Here is a 23,706-nt window from a genome sequence, read left to right as displayed (position 1 = left end):
AGATTGGAAAAAGGTGTATCTTTCTTCATTCTCCGTAGTCTCGTTTTATAGGCAAATGTTGATTTGAAATTTTCACTTATGACCCCTTAACTATGCTCAATTAACAACTTTTTATTATTTATTATTTTCTTATTATGAATTATTTAAATATTATATTATATTCTTGTGCATAGTTGACTTGTACTTTTAGCTCCGTTGCGTCGAGCGTTGAAAGTTGGTTCATGTCTCGGTTCCGGATTTTCGAACGCCTTTTCGTATAATTTAATATCTTGTACTTTGCGTTTTGCGGCTTGTACGTTTATAATTTTTAGACGTTTCTCATCAATATATTGAACCACTTGGATTGTACTTTGTACTTTTTAGCTTTTTGGTCATTTGCGTCTTCAAATCGTCGAATCTGTATTTTGTCTTCACCTTTTATTATTTAAACGAATATCACTTGTAAATAGAACAATTGCAACTAAAATCTTGTCTTTCTTGAGGGATAATGCTATGAAATATGTGTTCATTTTTAGCATTATCAATATTCCCACACTTGAGCGTTGCTTGTCCTCAAGCAATATAGTCTTGAAATAAAAACATACTTGAATCACTTCTTTATTCTTCACACTTTGTACATCAGTGATTTCAATACGGCGGTATGAACAATGATAGTAACGATGTGATTTACAGTCTCACATGACTATAAAAATTTAGATCCGTTAGGAAATTGGATCTTTATGAAAACATTTGATCTTTTGAAAATTCAAACTAGTTTTTATCCTAGATAAGTTTTTCGGAATAACCCTTCACCGGTGTTGCAAAATGTTATTGTGGGTTTTGTGGGTTTTGGATTTTAAAATTTTAGCTCAAAACTTTACGGTTTTGTGTCACCCACTTGCTAACCTTGTATTAGGAAAGCAACACGTCCAGTTTACTTGTCCCGTATATTACCTTTCGGTAAACTACCATCCGGTTGTAAAGGAAAGCGATGAACAAGAAATTGTTAAGGCAATGTCTAATGACATGCATTTGTTCATCGTTTAAAACGTATCGGATGCTATTACTATCCTTTGTAGGAGCAATAGTAAAGATCATCCTATGATTTTTCTGGTCTGGCACAAGGTCCTGTCTTCGACCATGCTATGCAACCACCGTTCTTACAGTTGACACCTGATTTGGTTCAGGTGACCTAATGAATTTCGGTGAATTCTCAGGATTTTACGTTCAATGGTAATGAACGCATTGAAAATAGGTTTTCAGAAAACAAATCGGTTTGTAATTTGATCAAAATATTTTCTCGTTCAAGTTCGAGTTTAGATATCATCAAATTCCATGAGTTTGTAATTCTAAATCTTTAAAGTCAATCTCAAGGATTGAGTAATATCAGGCTTAAAAGCTGATTTCTAATCTTTAAGAAGATTATCCTTACTGGGGGTCTGATTCATTAGTCTTATCAAGCTAATTTGCACGGTGCCCTCCCCATTTTACGAGACAGATCCTCTCATGGTTAGGATAAGTCTGACCACATGGCGACCCTTTTTGATGCTGAGGTCCGTGGATTTCCTGCTGATTTTAGAGATGATTTTTCTAGATTTTTCGTCAACCTACAGCTAGTCTGGACGACAACTTCTTGACCTAAATCAAGAAGTGCGTGTCTTTTTCGGAAGACTTTACTTCCTTTTAATGATGGAATTGATTCATCGTGTAGATCCATCTTTCTTTCGAATATATTACAGTAAATCGGGTAAAACTGACTAGTTTAGTCCAAAACAAAAGTACCTGCAATAAGCTTGTACAGATATGTGATATATATTTTAAAGAACTTGGTGAATTCTTCCCACACTCAGCTTTTATTTATTTCTTTCTTTGCCTTTTTATTCCCCTCTATTCCATTTTAAATGAATTCAAGCATTTTGGGTTGTTTCTCAATTTAAGTCCTTTCCAAGGTAACAATAATTTCGGCATTAACACCTAATTTTATCGTTCATAAATATGTATAAACATGATTTTGAATTCATTTAGTTGAAAATTTTTCAAATTTTCACAAAATTTGGCAATTAAACCAAGTGTAAACCCGAGAGAATTTATAACCCTTCCCCACACTTGAGATCTTGCAATGCCCTCATTTGCAAGATATCAGTAAAAATTTAAATTCATGAGGGTGATTAGTGTAGAAAAATGATTAAAATTACCGAGTTTGCAAACATATTGTTGTTATTTCACATTTGATATTTAGCGTCTTGTCGTCAAAATTAGTATCTTTTGCTGAACTTAATGACAGTCTTTGAAAGTGCGTTGTTTTACCCTGTTTTGTACATAAGATAAACTACAAACATATATACATATTTTGGAAGTTTGGTATATTACCCCATGAAAGGACCCGTTCATATACATTATAAACGATTCACAATAGTTGATTACATCGCGAGGTATTTTGACCTCTATATGATACATTTTACAAACATTGCATTCATTTTTAAAAGACAAACTTTCTTTACAACGAAAGTTGACGGCATGCACACCATTTCATAATACATCCAACTATAATTGACATAATAATAATCTTGATGAACTCAATGACTCGAATGCAACGTCTTTCAAAATATGCCATGAATGACTCCAAGTAATATCCTTAAAATGAGCTAATGCACAGCGGAATATTTCTTTAATACCTGAGAATAAACATGCTTTAAAGTGTCAACCAAAAGGTTGGTGAGTTCATAGGTTTATCATAACAATCATTTCAATATATTAATAGACCACAAGATTTCCGTTTATAAATATATGTACACTCGCAAGTGTATAAGAGTATTCTATAAATTGTAGGCACCCGGTAACAAGCCTTAACATTCATGTTTTACCCTCTGAAGTACACCAGATCAGGTGTGTTTAAAATAACCTCGAAGTACTAAAGTATCCCATAGTCAGGATGGGGTTTGTCAGGCCCAATAGATCTATCTTTAGGATTCGCGCCTACCGTACATAGACAAGTAGTTTAATGTTACCAAGCTAAGGGTATATTTCTGGTTTAAACCCACATAGAATTAGTTTTAGTACTTGTGCCTACTTCGTAAAACATTTATAAAACAGCGCATGTATTCTCAGCCCAAAAATATATATTGCAAAAGCAATTAAAAAGGGAGCAAATGAAACTCACCATACTGTATTTCGTAGTAAAAATACATATAACGTTATTTAACAAGTGCAAGGTTGGCCTCGGATTCACGAACCTATATTAATTATATATATTTATATGTTGGTCAATATTTGTCTAACAATTTTTGGTCAAGTCATAGTGTACCACAATCCTAATGCTCGAGACTAATATGCAAAAGTCAACAAAAGTCAACTTGACCCAAAATGACTTCTAAAATTTATACGTGTTTATTATATAACTTAACTATAGTCGTTTTATATATTTAAATATATTTATTAGATTTTATAATAATAAAAGTCATTTATTAATAAAAATTTATATTAACGTTTATATATGATAAAATATACTTTTATATATCTTAAGTAGTAAAATTTATAAAGTTCATTTAATATATTAAAACTATAGTGGTAAGTATTATTAATGTAATTATATTACGCGTGGTGAAAAATATCTTTGTATCCCCTATTTATTTGATAAAATAATATTGATCATAATAATAATAAGTAAAAGTTGTATTATTTTGTAATAATAATTATTATTATTCTATAAAAAAATAACAATATTTATATTTACTAAAAATGTTATTATGATAAAATGATAATACTAACATAATAGTAATAATGATATTTTATAATAACAATGATATTTCTATTAAAATAATAACGACGATAGTAATAATAATCATTTTAACAATAATACTAAAATTCAGTTGACTATAACTTCAAATCCGTTCATCGAAACCATTTGATATCTAAATGAAAAGTTCTTAATTTTTCGCTAGCTTTCCAATGACATGCATATCATATACCCTATCTCAGTAGCATATGTATCTAATTCAGGATTCAACAAACCTATCTAAGGACAATATCGAATGTACATGTATGCATAATCCTATATACTCGAGCACTAGTCAGGGATACACTATTGATATATAAAAGTTAAGTTATGAGTGCTCACGTATCAATATTGAGATTCAATATTGCAGGAAAGTACGTAGACGCAACGGAGATGATAAACACTAGATTGACCTCACGAGCATACCCATGAACCATACCCATCACCTCCATAGCTATAACCCATAATTTCCTTAGCTTCGACTCATTCAAAAAAACTATTTTGAAATCACTCGGACATCACTCCGTCGTAATATTTTATGTATACTAATAATATCTTGAAATAATACAAAGCAAATATATATATATATATATATATATATATATATATATATATATATATATATATATATATATATATATATATATATATAAATCGATTGAGAGAGTTTAGAGAAATATATTTTTAAGTTTCTATGAAATAATGAAACCTATTGAATTCTATTTATAATAGATTTTTGAATTATTAAATTGAATTATTAAAGTATGAATTATTAAAGTATGAATTATTAAAGTGAATTATTAAAGTGAATTATTAAAGTATGAATTATTAAAGTGAATTATTAAAGTATGAATTATTAAAGTATGAATTATTAAAGTGAATTATTAAAGTATGAATTATTAAAGTGAATTATTAAAGTTAAAGTAAAGTAAAAGTAAAGTAAAGGTAAAGTTAAAGTATAGTAAAAGTATAAAAACTATGTATGTATAATACGTGTATAAATATATATAATATTAATTTAAATCGTTATATATATTTAATGAAATAAAATATAAATATCGTTATATTTATTATACTGGTTAAGTAATGAGTTGTCAAAAGTGATTCTAGATATTTATAAAAGTTATATACGTTTTAATAATAAAGTTCTTTTTAAACTGAAAACGTTTTTATACGTTTGAAAATAGATTAATAGAATATTATGGAAACCAATTCTCCACTAGCTTTTGTCTAACTTTCGTAAATGACACTTTTTATTTTTATTTATAAATAGCTTTACAAATTATTCCCAATATCGTTAAGAGGAATAGATTTCTCAAATCATAGTGGACCTCTCAACAGAGACTTGTAATCATAATTCAATGTTTCTGATAATTCAATCATTTAATATATATATTTTTTTTTTAATTTCGTCGATAATCATATTGAAACAAATACGTTCATATAAAGCATTATACTTTTAAATACTTTGTTGATATTTTCAATTTATAACATATACACATATACATACATATTCATATATGTTAATTTAATGGTTCGTGAATCATTGGAATTTGGTCGAGGTTTAAATGAATGTATAAACATAGTTTAAAATCCTTGAGATTTAACTTAACAAACATTGCTTATCGTGTCAGAATAATATAAAGATAAAGTTTAAATTTAGTCGGAAATTTCCGGGTCGTCACAGTACCTACCCGTTAAAGAAATTTCGTCCCCGAAATTTGATAGAGGTCGTTATGGCTAACAATGAGAATGTTATTATGACGATTATGAAGTTTTATCATGTCTAAGAAGTATGGATAAAATAATTCGATTACTCAAAGCGTATGAGGGAAGTTATCGTAAATGAAGGAAATAAGATTATAGTGATTCGTCATATCTTTTGACGTCATCACAATTGATCTCCGAATTTAAAGAAAATCTTTGTAATCTATGTTGGATTTGATGCTTCGGTGATTAAGGAGATTATGATTCTCTTCGAATTAATACGATAATCCATCTTGATTTCTCTGTCGGGTATTTCACTATAAATCCACCTCCTTCGTTTCCTTACAACTCACACCTTCTATTCTTTCTCTCTCAACTCATATTTTAAAGTATTTGTCAATATGCTTTATCCAGTACTGATTCTCGATATACTCCTCACTTTCATATCTGTCGTTCTTCTTTTTCATCTGCCTCCGGAAGAATCTATTTACTTCTACTATACTCTCGGTTTTATAGTGTTTTTAGTTCTTCCTTGTCTTTATATTGCTATATGCATCGATATATACGGTTTATAATTTTTGGGTGGTTGTTGGGTTTTATATCTTCCCTTATATTTCAAAGCCCTTGCTTTTGTCTTCTATAATCATTGACATCCACAGTTAATGCTCCCTTCTATTTGCTGCGATTTATACTCCAATTTCTATTTTGGAGTTTTGTCCTTTCGTTTCTTCTTCTTGCGATTAAGCAACGTTTGTAATGTCCAGTATTCGCAGATATGAATTTCAGAATGAACATAGTTAATGTTCTAAGAAGGAAATGGTAATGGCACTATCTTGATTTGTTAATTTACCAGAATACCCTGAAAAGACCGAATCATCAAGAAAATATATTCTTGATATTTTTAGAGATTAAATAGAATACAAGAGTCGTGTAACATGGAACATGATGACGGCATGGTCTGTGAATCGTCATGTCCCATTAGAAACCCAGCACGACTTACTGTAATATAATCACGTTGATCAAGTGTCATTATATTATACTAACTCATGCTTCAGTTCCCAACACTACTTTAAAACATTCATAATTTAAACTCGAAAGTTTATAGAATATAGAAACTAATAGTTTCTTATATGATGTAACACTGATAGCGCAAAGAGATAAATGACTTCAGATAAGATTAGTTGTGAAAATATCTTCAGAAATATCGCGGATATTTATAATGAAAGATATGATAATATCTTAGAATTTCTAATATTGATGGATGATGATGAAGATTTGTCTGTAAAGGTTTAGAATAAAGAGTAAGGTATTCGTTAATGACTTTAGCAGGCACTGAATCATTTGGATTCTTTGAAGGCAGATTTAGTCTTTGTGATTTGTCCACAGCCTCCTTCATAGTCTGTTCAATCCGTTTTCCAGTTCCAAACCTTCTCTTTTTCTCAGCTTTACCACCTTACTATTCTTTGTCATCAAACTTTTTACTATTAAGATCGTTTACAGTTTTTGATGCTTCGTCAGCATTTCAAGAACTAGTTTGCAGTTCAAAATTATTTTTCAGAACTTCACATTCAAAGTATGTAAGTCCAGGAGATAGACGTTTTACGTACACATATAACTGTTGGCGTAGACATGCTGCGAGATTTCAAAATACTGGTTACTGTTTTTCGATGATTCGTATGACAATTCTCGTTACAAGATGCGAATGAGTAAATGATGTGATTTCAATAAATATAATGATTTTTCGAAAAGTCAAAGATAATTGAAGTTGTTGGTAAGTTTATTGCTAAGGTGGCGAGATATGAAGGTCCCCAGTAACGATGACGAAAGGGCAACGTATCTATCGAGGTTATAATAAGACTAGTCCGACTGAAAAGTCGAAGTTGACTTGCTGGAGCTGTGACAAAACTGTCTACTTTGAAAAGGAATTGAAAAGTCATTTTAGCTAATAAATGCCAAAGGGTCTGACACGGATACGCGTCGAACTATGACTTTGGCTTCGAGAGCTTTTTAGGTACATAAATGTGGGTAATATGTGGTTGGATCATCATCTCGATTGTTCATTGTTTGAAGTGTCTTCGAAAACTTCGAAGAGTTTGAACACAGTTTGTAATCGTTAATATACATATGATGTTCTAACACGGTTTTGAAGTCAAAGTATAGCTTTGAAAGATGTAGGAATCTAAGAGTGATGTCTTCTGTTAAATCATGACTTGGATTTTGATTTGTCAAAATCAGAATGCGTAATCAAATTTGGGTGAGAATGATTGTTTTGATTTCTATACAAGAATGTATATTGTTGTGAGATTTTAGGAGTATAGTTGATGATTTGCTTAATCAGATTCGAAAAATGTAATATATTAATTGTGAATTTATATATCTCTCGGGTATTACCTACCCGTTAAAAAAAAATTTCACAATTAATATTTTGTACAACAGAATTTTATTACAGTCTTTATGAAAATATATATGTGCATATTTTCTTCAGATGTAACATAGATTTAATGAGTTAATATTAAATTAAACTCATTTGATTTACGGTTGAAACTAGAACTGAATAATCCCTAAAGACTTTAGAAATTACATAACTTTTACGGAGTATTTATTCAATAAAATTGAAATTATGAATTAATACTTCGTTATTTGTTGGTGTTTGTAACCCTTGCACCATATTCTCTAAAGCCACTACTCGAGCGCGAAGCTCGTTGACTTCTTCTATTACACCGGGGTGATTGTCGGTTCGGACGAGCGGATAAATAAAATCTAGAATTTGATGTAGTATATAATCGTGACGAGATACTCTGAAAATGAGAGAGAAAATGGTGTTTCGGACCGGTTCGCCGGTAAGTGCTTCAGGTTCATCGCCAAGAGGGCAATGTGGTGGATGGAAGGGATCACCTTCTTCTTGTCTCCAATTATTGAGGAGGCTACGAACCTATCCCCAATTCATCCAGAATAGATGATGGCTAATTGGTTGATCCATTCCGGTCACACTGCTTTCGGAGCTTGAGTGGGTTTCCATATCGGAATTCGAGGGACTTGAACTGATGACAAATTCCATTTCGTACGATTGGATAAAGGATTTTAGATATAAAAATGATTTTTCGGCTATCGGGTGGTATTCTATTTACATAGGATATCTATATATAGAGATCAAAAGATTTCATAGATTACGGAGGAATTTGCGGGATATGTCAGGCAAAGTTTAAAGTAACAGATACGATAAGATATGATTTAGCAGATACGCTAAGATATGAATTTTGTCTATACACTACTCATGCAATTAATGTAGCAAGACGTGTCTAGACTAATAATGATAAGCAGGTAATTTCCTATGGATGATAAGCAGATGATTTCCGACTAGAAATGATAAGCAAAACTTTTGACATGCAGACACGGTCGAAGTCCAGGCTCATTAATGCATCCTAACGATTATCAGTTAGACACACTAATGCAGACCTGGTTCGCTAAGACCACCGCTCTGATACCAACTAAAAGGACCTGTTCATATACATTATAAACGATTCACAATAGTTGATTACATCGCGAGGTATTTTGACCTCTATATGATACATTTTACAAACATTGCATTCGTTTTTAAAAGACAAACTTTCTTTACAACGAAAGTTGACGGCATGCACACCATTTCATAATACATCCAACTATAATTGACATAATAATAATCTTGATGAACTCAATGACTCGAATGCAACGTCTTTCAAAATATGCCATGAATGACTCCAAGTAATATCCTTAAAATGAGCTAATGCACAGCAGAAGATTTCTTTAATACCTGAGAATAAACATGCTTTAAAGTGTCAATCAAAAGGTTGGTGAGTTCATAGGTTTATCATAACAATCATTTCAATATATTAATAGACCACAAGATTTCCGTTTATAAATATATGTACACTCGCAAGTGTATAAGAGTATTCTATAAATTGTAGGCACCCGGTAACAAGCCTTAACATTCATGTTTTACCCTCTGAAGTACACCAGATCAGGTGTGTTTAAAATAACCTCGAAGTACTAAAGCATCCCATAGTCAGGATGGGGTTTGTCAGGCCCAATAGATCTATCTTTAGGATTCGCGCCTACCGTACATAGACAAGTAGTTTAATGTTACCAAGCTAAGGGTATATTTCTGGTTTAAACCCACATAGAATTAGTTTTAGTACTTGTGCCTACTTCGTAAAACATTTATAAAACAGCGCATGTATTCTCAGCCCAAAAATATATATTGCAAAAGCAATTAAAAAGGGAGCAAATGAAACTCACCATACTGTATTTCGTAGTAAAAATACATATAACGTCATTTAACAAGTGCAAGGTTGGCCTCGGATTCACGAACCTATATTAATTATATATATTTATATGTTGGTCAATATTTGTCTAACAATTTTTGGTCAAGTCATAGTGTACCACAATCCTAATGCTCGAGACTAATATGCAAAAGTCAACAAAAGTCAACTTGACCCAAAATGACTTCTAAAATTTATACGTGTTTATTATATAACTTAACTATAGTCGTTTTATATATTTAAATATATTTATTAGATTTTATAATAATAAAAGTCATTTATTAATAAAAATTTATATTAACGTTTATATATGATAAAATATACTTTTATATATATCTTAAGTAGTAAAATTTATAAAGTTCATTTAATATCTTAAAACTATAGTGATAAGTATTATTAATGTAATTATATTACGCGTGGTGAAAAATATCTTTGTATCCCCTATTTATTTGATAAAATAATATTGATCATAATAATAATAAGTAAAAGTTATATTATTTTGTAATAATAATTATTATTATTCTATAAAAAAAATAACAATATTTATATTTACTAAAAATGTTATTATGATAAAATGATAATACTAACATAATAGTAATAATGATATTTTATAATAACAATGATATTTCTATTAAAATAATAACGACGATAGTAATAATAATCATTTTAACAATAATACTAAAATTCAGTTGACTATAACTTCAAATCCGTTCATCGAAACCATTCGATATCTAAATGAAAAGTTCTTAATTTTTCGCTAGCTTTCCAATGACATGCATATCATATACCCTATCTCAGTAGCATATGTATCTAATTCAGGATTCAACAAACCTATCTAAGGACAATATCGAATGTACATGTATGCATAATCCTATATACTCGAGCACTAGTCAGAGATACACTATTGATATATAAAAGTTAAGTTATGAGTACTCACGTATCAATATTGAGATTCAATATTGCAAGAAAGTACGTAGACGCAACGGAGATGATAAACACTAGATTGACCTCACGAGCATAATCATGAACCATACCCATCACCTCCATAGCTATAACCCATAATTTCCTTAGCTTCGACTCATTCAAAAAAACTATTTTGAAATCACTCGGACATCACTCCGTCGTAATATTTTATGTATACTAATAATATCTTGAAATAATACAGAGCAAATATATATATATATATATATATATATATATATATATATATATATATATATATATATATATATATATATATATATATATATATATATATATATATATATATATATGTAAATCAATTGAGAGAGTTTAGAGAAATATATTTTTAAGTTTCTATGAAATAATGAAACCTATTGAATTCTATTTATAATAGATTTTTGAATTATTAAATTGAATTATTAAAGTATGAATTATTAAAGTATGAATTATTAAAGTATGAATTATTAAAGTATGAATTATTAAAGTAAATTATTAAAGTATGAATTATTAAAGTGAATTATTAAAGTATGAATTATTAAAGTGAATTATTAAAGTATGAATTATTAAAGTGAATTATTAAAGTATGAATTATTAAAGTGAATTATTAAAGTTAAAGTAAAGTAAAAGTAAAGTAAAGGTAAAGTTAAAGTATAGTAAAAGTATAAAAACTATGTATGTATAATACGCGTATAAATATATATAATATTAATTTAAATCGTTATATATATTTAACGAAATAAAATATAAATATCGTTATATTTATTATACTGGTTAAGTAATGAGTTGTCAAAAGTGATTCTAGATATTTATAAAAGTTATATACGTTTTAATAATAAAGTTCTTTTTAAACTGAAAACGTTTTTGTACGTTTGAAAATAGATTAATAGAATATTATGGAAACCAATTCTCCACTAGCTTTTGTCTAACTTTCGTAAATGACACTTTTTATTTTTATTTATAAATAGCTTTACAAATTATTCCCAATATCGTTAAGAGGAATAGATTTCTCAAATCATAGTGGACCTCTCAACAGAGACTTGTAATCATAATTCAATGTTTCTGCTAATTTAATCATTTAATATATATATATATTTTTTAATTTCGTCGATAATCATATTGAAACAAATACGTTCATATAAAGCATTATACTTTTAAATACTTTGTTGATATTTTCAATTTATAACATATACACATATACATACATATTCATATATGTTAATTTAATGGTTCGTGAATCATTGGAATTTGGTCGAGGTTTAAATGAATGTATAAACATAGTTTAAAATCCTTGAGATTTAACTTAACAAACATTGCTTATCGTGTCAGAATAATATAAAGATAAAGTTTAAATTTAGTCGGAAATTTCCGGGTCGTCACACCCCACTTTCAAAAATTTATAAAATCTAATATTTTTTTTGGCATACTTTAAATCAATAAAATTAAAAATAATGATAACAAAATTTGTCGTCCCGCCCTCAGGTAAAGCAATTTCGGTTCAATGACCTAGTGTTTAACTCACGACGAATTTTAGAAATCATTTTTTTTAAACTTAATTAAATAAAGTAAATTTTTGTTTTTAAAATCACACAAAACTTAAATTTAAAAAGCATATTAATTTCATATAAAACCTATAAAACAAAAAAAAAAAAATCAGAATGGGGGGAGAAAACTAGTTCTTTAGTGTCTGCTAGTGGAAAAGACCAATTGGATTCCATTCTCGGTACTATACGAGAACAGAACAACTAACTCTAGACAGCATTTTCTTTTTAGAACATTTTGAATCTCCCCACACTTAGGTAGCTGTGGTGTCAAAATTGTGATTAACTTCATCGTCAATTTTTCTTGGACCATAATCAACTTGCATATCTGTGACTTTTGCTTTAAGCCATTGGTCGGATTCTTGTGTAATATCCACAAATTCAACTAATTTCGCCTTTTCTTTAGGCGACAGATTGGATACTAAACAGTTACATAACTTAAAGTTCCCCTTGGTTCTAGCATCGCGAATTCGTTTAATAAGTTTCTTCATTGAACTATTAATAACGGGATCATTTAATTTCGTATCAACAACGGGGTTCTTTGTATCAGGTCATCATTAGGTGTTACTTCATTTTCCCCACACTTAGGCGTTTTATTATTGCTAAACACTACCGTTGGAGTTGGTAAAACAACATGGTTCTTACCAATCATTTTTGTTGGTTCAACGGTTTTGGTTGGTGGAGATTTAGACTTTTGACTCACAAAGGTGATCGATTTTTCACCATCACTAAGTGTCATTCTACCCTCTCTTACATCAAATAACGCCCTGGTGGACGCTAAGAATGGTCGACCTAAAATTAGAGGAATGTTTGGGTCCTCTTCTATGTCAATGACAATAAATTCGACTAGAAAGGTTAAATTACCTACTTGAACGGGTAGGTTGTCAGCAATTCCAACTGGGTGCCTAATGGTTTGATCAAAGAGTTGAACACTCATTTCCATTGGACTTAACTCACCTACTCCTAATCTCTTATATAATGAAAGAGGCATAACATTCACACTCGCACCTAAATCTGCTAGTGCATCATACATGACACAATCACTAAGTAGACAAGGAACAATAAATTCACCTGGATCACCCAACCTGGGTGGAGGTTTCGGTGGAACTGTCTTCACCGGGTTTACTTTTACGGTTTTTGTTTCTTGTACTTTCTTATTCTTCTTCTTCTTTCTAGAGGTATTACAAACTTTATTACCTATTACTTGCTCATACTCAACTCCTTTTCTTGGAAACGGGATGGGTGGTCTGTATGGTGCCACCACTGGCTTTACATACTCGGGTGGTGGTGGTGGTGTTGTAACTTCTTCATTGTTACTCACATCTAAAACCTTCCCATCTTCTGAAGCTGGTTTTTCAGAATTTGTTGACACCATGTTAACATTCTCACTCCGAGGATTTACTTCAGTATTACTCGGTAGCTTTCCTTGTTCCCTCTCACTCATCATGCTAGCAAGAGTACCTACATGTTTTTCTAGATTTAAAATGGAAGCTTGTTGAGTTCTTAATGACTGATCAAACCTCTCATTCATTTGGGTTTGAGATGTAACGAATTGTGTTTGAGATTCCATTAGCTTTGCCATCATTTCTTACAGATTTGGCTTTTTCTCTTCGGTTTGTTGTGGTGGTTTATACAAGCCAGGTCTTTGTTGATTGAAAGTGTTGTTTTGAGTTGGTTGGTTATTCAGACCTTGTTGGTTGTACGAGTTATTGTTGGGTCCATTTGGATTGTAAAGAATGTTTTGATTTCGATTGAAGTTTGGCCTTGGCCGTTGATAATTATTTTGATAATTATTTCCCGGCCTTTGGTTCACATAGGAAATATTCTATCGTTGTTCCATCGTTTGCTCGATGTGACAATCTTTCGTTAAGTGTGGTCCACTGCATTGCTAACAACTGATTCGTATTGCGTGAATATCTTTAATCATCTTTTCCATTCGTCTTTCGAAAGCATCTATTTTTGCAGAAACGGAATCAAAGTCATGGCTAGAATCGGCTCTAGCCGCTTTAGATGAACGAAAAATATCTTTTTCTTGGTGCCACTCATGAGAGTGGGATGCTGTGTTATCAATGATCTTGTGAGCTTCGGTTGCGGTTTTCTTCATAATGGAACCACCAGCTGCTGTGTCGATGTATTTTCGTGTGGCGACGTCGACGCCTTTATAGAAGATTTGCACTATTTGAAAAGTATCTAAACAGTGTTGAGGACATCCTCTCAACATCCTTCCGAATCTTGTCCATGCCTCATATAACGTTTCATTTGGCTTTTGCACGAACGTGGCAATTTCTCCTTGAAGTCTCACGGCTTTAGATGCCGGAAAGAATCTTTGAAGAAATTTCTCAACTAAAATATCCCATGAGTCAATCGTTCCTTCAGGTAACGATTCTAACCAATCTTTGGCTTCTCCTTTTAAAGTCCATGGGAACAACATAAGATAAATAGTTTCATCCTCAACTTCTCGGATTTTAAATAGATTACAAATCCTATTAAAATTTCGAAGATGTTCGTTTGGATCTTCTTTTGTTGTACCACCAAATTGGCACTGATTGGTGATCATGTGTAGGATTTGTCCTTTGATTTCAAAATCTGATGCTTTAACATCTGGCTGATTAATGGCGTGACTTTGGCCCGTGCGTGTGGCTCTCATTCGGTCTTCCATACTTTGAGGTTCCGTTACTTCCATAATTGAATTTGTTGAATCCGAATCACTAGAAGATTCTGATTTAACTATTTGTGGTTCAGGAGGAATGATTAGTGGTTCAGGATCTTGGAATTGTCCTTGAATATCCTCCGGATTCTCAGTTGTGAAGTCGGGTTCAAAAAATGGATTATTGGAAATTTGAGTTGGAGAACTTGTTCGACTAGATGATGATTCTAAAGAAAAATCAACGGCAACAATATTGGCTAGATGCCTTGATCGAGTTACAGGTGGTGAACGTATGAAAGGTGGTGAACGTTTTGCTCGGTGCATTCACTGAATATCCTATTAGTTATAAAAATAAAAATTATATAAGTTATCAAATTAATAGATTTTTCTGATTTTACCCACGTTTCGAATAGCGAATAGATGTAGCAGGTAGCCAGGACCCTTTAAATCGGAAGCCCACAACTCGCCACTAACAAATTCAACTATTACTACGAACCAGAAAATTTGGATGTCTATCAATTTAATCGCTTAAAATAATTTTTCGTTTGACATTTTAGAGAAGAAATAGAAAATTTTATGTCCTAAAAACTAGAGCGTCGAGAAATAAGAAAGAAAAAGATTGCGTCGAAAAAATAAAAGGTCGAAAAATAAAAATAAGAAAGTAGCGCGTCGAAACTTAAAAGAGATTCTAAACGAAAAACGGCAATTACTTAAAATGATACTAAAATTTTAACACGGCGTCGCAAAATTTTAAGCCACCTAAATCTTAGTCTAAAGAAAAAGCACTTAAGGGATTTTACAGCAAAGTCTAAAAATCTAAAAGTATAAAAATAATTATGGCAAAACTAAACTTAATATTAAAAGTTGTAACTAGAGTCTAAAAATCTAAAGGTAATAAAACTTAAAATAAATATTTTTTTTTAATTTTATAGAAAAAATCTTAAAAATATATATATATATATATATATTTTTAAAATTTTTTTTTTAAAAAAATTTTATTTTTATTTTTATTTTTTAAAAAAATTTTTTTAACGATTTTAATATTTTTTTTAAGGATTTTAATTTTTTTTTTCTTTTTTTTAAAATTTTTTTTTTACGAAATTAATAAAAAAAATTTATTATTTTTTTTAAAAAACTTTTTTTTAACTCATTTACTATTCATGAATAGTAAATGAAACGAAATTAATTAATTTACTATTCACATGAAAGCGACATGATAGAAATTATTAATTATAAGTTACATAATATCCCTCTGAAGTATTTAATAAATACGACTTTTTAAAATTTTACGATTCAAATTTGATTCAAAATTATTATTATATTATTATATTTTATTTGAATATTATTATATTATTATATTTTATTTCAATATTATTATATTATTATATTTATTAAATTATTATATTTAAATTAATATATCTTTAATCAATTAAAAACTAAAAAAAAAAAAACTTAAATACCCCGTGAAGACACAAAAAGTGTACCCGGCAGCGGCGCCAAAAACTTGATGTGTTCTCTAAGGTGTGTATGAAACGGCTATCAGTTTTATATTTATTTACTACAGGAAATCTCCTAAATTAAACTAAAACACAAAAGGCAAGTATACCTATCGTGTAATAATATAGCTAAGGTAAAGTCCGGGAGGTCGATCCGTGGACACTATTATTGGGTGTCTTACTAGGTCAAATTATTTAATTAAGTAGTTAAACTAGATTTAGTGATATATAGTAATTATAGGTAACTTTGGGGGTTTTTACCGTTTAATAACCGGTTTGTCGATTTTATATTTTTAAGCGTAAAGATAAATGACAATAATTAAAGTGCGTAAAATAAATAAATGATGATAAATAAAATTACAATAAATAAAATTGCAATAGAATATGAAATAAAAGGATTATGCTTATTTAAACTTCCGTAATCATGATGTTTGACGTTTTGATTTTAATTTATTACCATGGGTTAATTGTCCTTTGTCCTGGTTTATTTGATACGTCTATCTGGTTTTTGTCCATAATAGTCCATCAGTCATAAATATAAAGTGCGAGTGTCCTCGTCAAATTACCCTTATACCCGAGTCAAATATTCCAACTGATTAAGGATTTAAACTGTGATGCAGTTATCACTTCTATCAACAATTACACCAGTTATCACTGTATGTAATCCACCCCTATTTTAATTAGTTTATGAATATTAATTCATCCACTTGATCAGAATGAATAATCAATTACCCAACCCAATTGATTAATTAAATGATTATAACAGATTCCATATGAACGTCACTAAAAAGGACAACCATAATCATTATTAATTATTAGGTTAATTAATTTGAAGATAGGTTCGACAGACTCCAATGAGTTGTCACTCAATTAGACAATACCCCCCATCTATTAATAGTCAATAGTCCAATTTTCACAAGTGTCGGTCTTTTGTTCAAACCCCAATTATGGTACAAAATCCAATAACCCCAACTTAATATTTAGTCCAACATCACGATTACTTCGGCTCAAATAAGCATAATAATAACTTAGTTACGAGACATTAATTTAAAAAGGAAGAACATAGCTTACAGTGGTGAATAATCGCGTAGCGTTACACGGACAGAGTTCCGACTTTAAAACCCGTAAAACATTTTGTACAATAACTCAATTATTATTAAACTTAAATTAAAATTATAATTATAAATATATATATAAATTACATATATAGAGAAAGAAGATTGGTAAAAGGTGTATCTTTCTTCATTCTCCGTAGTCTCGTTTTATAGGCAAATGTTGATTTGAAATTTTCACTTATGACCCCTTAACTATGCTCAATTAACAACTTTTTATTATTTATTATTATTCTTATTATGAATTATTTAAATATTATATTATATTCTTGTGCATAGTTGACTTGTACTTTTAGCTCCGTTGCGTCGAGCGTTGAAAGTTTGTTCATGTCTCGGTTCCGGATTTTCGAACGCCTTTTCGTATAATTTAATATCTTGTACTTTGCGTTTTGCGGCTTGTACGTTTGTAATTTTTAAACGTTTCTCATCAATATATTGAACCACTTGGATTGTACTTTGTACTTTTTAGCTTTTTGGTCGTTTGCGTCTTCAAATCGTCGAATCTGCATTTTGTCTTCACCTTTTATTATTTAAACGAATATCACTTGTAAATAGAACAATTGCAACTAAAATCTTGTCTTTCTTGAGGGATAATGCTATGAAATATGTGTTCGTTTTTACCATTATCATTAATATATCACATAATATTTACATGTTAACAATATATAGTTTCCAATAAAAAAATGTTAAGCAATCGTTTTTCAAGTAAACACGGTCGAAGTCCAGACTCACTAATGCATCCTAACGAACTCGATAAGACATACTAATGCAAATTTCTGGTTCTCTAAGACCAACGCTCGGATACCAACTGAAATGTCCCGTTCATATCAATTATAAATGTTTTATATTAATTGGTTTCGTTGCGAGGTTTTGACCTCTATATGAGACATTTTTCAAAGACTGCATTCGTTTTTAAAACAAACCATAACCTTTATTTTATCGATAAAGGTTTAAAACATTACGAAGATTATCAAATAATGATAATCTAAAATATAGCATTTTCACTCGATCATTACATAATGGTTTACAATAATATTACACAATAACTTAAGTCTTCGAATGCAGTTTTTAAACAATATTATACAAGCATGCTGACTCCAATTCTTGTCCTTAATTTAGCATGCAACAGCGAAAGCTCTTAATAATCAACTGAGAATAAACATGCTTAAAACGTCAACAAAATGTTGGTGAGTTATAGGTTTAATTGTAACAACCCTCACTTTTTGACTTCTAAATTTACTGAATTAACCCTAGGGTTATATGTCCGACTACATGTATTAAGGGTTGTTATATACAATTAAATATTGACCGAATAGTAATTTTTAGTCAACAATGTACGCTTAAATAAATAATATATTATTAATTTATATAATTTGACATAATTTAACTAAGTATATAAACTTTGTATCACTTTTATTATTTAGTTAATGTATTATATATTTAACTATATAATAAATCTAATTATATATAAATATATTTACAAACTTACTAAAACTATAGTTTAATAATTAAAATCATAATTATTATTAAAAATACAAAATACCGAATTATTTATTATTTTTATGCAAAATTTGTATTTATTAATTAAATAAAAAAATAAAATAAAATATTATTGACAAATATTCTTGAAAAAGCATTAAATCAATTTGTTTATTTATATAAAAAAAATCCTTAAAATAAATGAAAAAAATAAATAAATAAATAAATAAATTACTTTTTAATTAAAAATTGTAATGGAAAAACTACTTTTATTATTTTATTTTGTGCATTATCCCATGACCTAACATTTAATTCTTTTTAATTTTAAAATCCCATTAAGAATTAAAATATTTCTTTTTCTTTTAATTATTTTATTCTTTTTACCTAATTTTTTCAAGTATAAATACCCCTCATTTCTCATTCAAACTCACACCAAAATTTCTCTCATTCTCTCTTTGAAGAATTACTACTAGTAAGTATTCTTTTCTTACTTTTTATTTTTTTTACTTTTTACTTTTTACTTTTTACTTCGGTTATTATTTTTACCGAAACATGTAAATAATGTTATAAATTATATGCAATTAAAAATAAAATAAATTACATGTATACACTATTACTATTACTAGCACCTATAACCTACTACTTATATTGTAACATAAAAACATTTTGGGATATGTATTAGAGATGTATAGATCTTCGAACTTTCTTGACGAATGGTTTCTATGAGATTCTAGGCAGAGGGTTTGGATTTCCGATTTAAAGGGTCCTATGGCTCAAGCCCCTAGATCTAAATTAGCCATTCGAAGGGAAAGGGGTGATTGGAAGCTTATCTAATACGGCAAGTATCCTAAAATGGAAAACACTGATAAAAGTAGAAACTCTCTAGTCATAGAAACTTAGTAAAATAAGAAACTTTCTAAAAATGGAAACTTTATAAAAATAGTAACTTACTAGGAATAGAAACTTAGTAAAACAAACACATACTTAAACTTAAACATGGGCAAAACACTTAACTACTCTTAAATGTCAATAGGTTGACTTTCTGCTCACTCGTTCAACTCTTTATTCCGAGGAATAACTCTCTCTCTACTTACTAAGGTGAATTCATAGCCCCTCTTTATTGCTAGCAAACTTACTTACTTTTACTTGGGGTGAGACACATGCTGTTTTTACTTTTTACACTTTAGACACAAGTACCAAACTGTTAAACTATGCTATACCCGGCTATGTCCGACTAAGTCCCTACAGTGATATTTTTAATTGCTGCGGCATGCTTAATTATTGGGGGTAGGCCTATCGGGAGTAACGTCCCTGATACATTTGACCAAGTCATTGTATTACTTAATAATGAAATTAAACCGACAAGGACAGACACAACTTGCCATGGGGCAAAACTTGAACGTTTAGTCTAAATATCACGCATTGGCATAACTTTTTGATCCTGCGGGAGATCAACTTTACAAACTAAATCTTGTGGTCTAAAACAACGACAAACTTTTTGTTAAACCTATGAACTTCACTCAACCTTTTTGGTTGACACTTTAGCATGTTTTGTCTCAGGTGCTGTTTGATTTAAGCTCTTATACTTACCGCTTATGTGATGCTACTTGGACATAGGATCAAGAGATATCGCATTTATTACTGCTGCATGTGAACATTTACGATATTGTTATTCCTGTCATTGTAACGACATTTTATTTTCCGCTGCGTACTCATTAAAGTTAAATTCATCATTTAGTATTGTTCTCGTTTATTATAATATGTTGGTATGTTTTGATATTAGTGACGTTCCTTCCAGATCCTATTGGGAGGACGTTATAGATTGGTATCAGAGCATAACCAGGCTGTTATAGAGAACCAGGATTGCATTTTTATGTGTGCCTTACTTGTTAGCTAGGGTGCCTTAGCAATCTAGGGAACTATAACCTTTCATGCCTTAGAATTAAAGCACTTAGGATTGCCCCATAATCTTAACGATTATGCTTTAATAAACTTGACTTAAAGATTCTAATCAAAATATCCTTCCTAATGTTAGGATGTCTAATTATCATCAAACAACCAAAATGAATCTTTTCAAGCCAACCGAAAAAGATACTGAAAGGTCTTCCACAGAAAGACCAGTCCAAAGTCCACCTTATGGATTTGGTGGTCCTCCCTCACCAAATTATAGCCCAAATACTACTCTAAAGTTACATGGGTCTCCTGAATACTATCCAACCCCGAGGAATAAAGACAAGAGGAAATGTCTTGAAGAAACTGGGCCGTCAAAGAAAAGATCCCGATCTCCTTTCTATGATGAAGTTGATGCCAAGTACGAGCTCATGAATCTGCGAAAAACTACCGATGACCTAATTCGCCATATTGCAAGGATCGATTTTCAAATGAAGGAAAAAGACCTAGCGATCAAGAAGCTCATGGAGGAAAATGCTGAACTAAAGAAAGAGATAAAGTTGGTGAAGTATGAAGGTGATAGAAATACCCTATGGGGGAAGCAATCTCTCTCCTACCTAAGAGAAGATGTTGACCTTAGATTGAAGATGGAGGAAAACCGCGTGAATAATCAACTTTCTATAAGGGACAACAAGTACCATGTAATCAACAATGAAGTTTCTAACCTTTATGATAATCTCGAGTTCCTGCATGAGAAACAAAAGGCGAAGAATGAGAAAGTTGAGAAGTTTATGAAGAAGGTTGAGGACGAGAAGAAGGAATATGAATCTTAATATTCTTTAGTTATCTTTCTATTTTCCATCTATGTAAAGGCTATGCCTTAAAACTATTTCTATTTCCGAGTCATATATTAAAAGGCTTATTTAATGCCTAGTTACTTAATAAAATAAAGTGTTTTATTTATATCATGTGATATTAATACTTTATCTTATTCCTACTTGTAATTGCTCAAATTTGTTAACTTATCCGACTTATGTTCACTTTTATGTAGTGACATCATGGTTCGTTCAGCTGCACCTACCGTTAACAATGTTGTGTTAACTACTGAGCAATTCCAACAGTTACTCGCTGCCACCCAAGGCAACGCCCAAGCTAACCATGCTAATCGACAACCGAAACCTTGTTCCTACAAGGATTTTTCAAACTGTCATCCTCCTGCATTTAAGGGGACTGAAGAAGCTGTCGAACTAGTCCGTTGGTTCGAGAAGATGGAATCTATTTTCCGTATTTACAACTGTGGTGATAATGATCGAGTAAAGTATGCCACTAGCTCATTGGGTGGCAATGCTTTAACTTGGTGGACTGCTCATTCCAAGTCCGTAGGAATTGATAATGCCAATGCAATTTCATGGGATGAACTCAAAAGCATGATGGTTAACAAATTCTGTCCTCGAAGTCAAGTTCAGAAACTTGAAGCTGAGTTCTGGGAACTCAAGGTCAAGGGTACTGACATTGAGAACTATACCAATCGTTATCTGGAGCTTTCTACTCTATGTCCTGAAATGTTTCCTACTGAAGCTAGAAGAATTGAGCGGTATATTGAAGGTCTTCCTAAGGATGTTCAAGGGAATGTTATTGCTGCTGAGAAGGTTACTTTGGATGCTGTGATTCTCATGGCACAAAATCTCATGTTGGCCAAGAGAAGAAGGGCGTCGACCAATAAGCAAGTTGAAACCAAGGGTAATGATGGTAAGAGGAAGTTTGAGCCATCTCAAGGTTCGGCTCAGAATGATAATAAGAAGCATGCGGATGGTACAAGGTCGAATTATAAGGGTACTTATCCTTTCTGTATTCGTTGTGAGAGGCATCACCCGGGGAAGTGTACTGCGGTTTGTGCGTTGTGTAAGAAAGTGGGACACGTTGCTAAGACGTGTAAGACTCCTCCGAAGGATAAGGCTATTGTTCCGGCCAAAGCTCCTCCTACATGCTATACTTGTGGAGAGAAGGGACACATTAGTCCAAATTGTCCTAAGAATAAAGATAATCCCGCTACTGGAGCTAATGCTACTGCTGCGAAGGGTCGTGCGTTTGTTATTACTGCAGCTGAAGCCCGAGATGAAGATGAAGTTATCACGGGTACGTATCTTGTCAATAATTTCTATGCAACTATTTTATTCGATACTGGTGCCGACAGAAGTTACGTGTCTAGTGATTTTTTTACCCTATTTACTGAAAAGCCTCAACCCTTAGAAACTAAAAGATTAGTAGAAGTAGCCAATGGAAAGGTCATGCAAGTCGATAAAATCTATAAAAAACTGCAACCTAATCTTAGCCGATAAAGAATTTAAGATAGACCTTTTGCCGGTCAAACTCGGAAGTTTTGACGTCGTAGTTGGTATGGATTGGTTACATCCATTACATGCTGCTATCATGTGTTATGATAAAACTGTTAATGTTCCATTGGGGAATGGAGATACTCTCATCATCCAAGGTGAAAAGAGTGGTTCCAATCTTAATATCATCTCCTATATCAAAACCCGCAAATACCTTATGAAAGGTTATCCAGCCATTCTAGCACACGTTAAGCTGATCGAATTGGAAGAGAAGCGTATTGAAGATGTACCAGTGGTTAGAGACTATCCTGTTGTGTTTCCCGAAGATCTTCCTGGTCTTCCACCTCCTCGACAAGTTGAATTTCAAATTGATTTAGCTCCCGGTGCTGCTCCTATTGCTAAAGCACCATACCGTTTAGCACCTTCCGAAATGAAGGAACTTTCCAACCAGCTCCAAGAACTATTGGATAAAGGTTTCATTCATCCAAG

At 31.1% G+C, this 23,706-nt stretch overlaps 1 non-coding gene across 1 annotated transcript; it reads left to right on the top strand.

Annotated features, from left to right (window-relative positions):
* Positions 1 to 14,452: 14,452 nt before the first annotated feature.
* LOC139860739 (small nucleolar RNA R71) lies at positions 14,453 to 14,559 on the top strand. The gene has a single exon (XR_011763362.1). It is a non-coding gene; the product is annotated as a small nucleolar RNA R71 (small nucleolar RNA).
* Positions 14,560 to 23,706: the final 9,147 nt, after the last annotated feature.

The sequence above is a fragment of the Rutidosis leptorrhynchoides genome, chromosome 7, assembly GCF_046630445.1.
Source record: "Rutidosis leptorrhynchoides isolate AG116_Rl617_1_P2 chromosome 7, CSIRO_AGI_Rlap_v1, whole genome shotgun sequence".
NCBI classification, from domain to species: Eukaryota; Viridiplantae; Streptophyta; class Magnoliopsida; order Asterales; family Asteraceae; genus Rutidosis; species Rutidosis leptorrhynchoides.
Note: the sequence above shows the minus strand (reverse complement) of the source record. Positions and strands in the feature narration are given on the sequence as shown.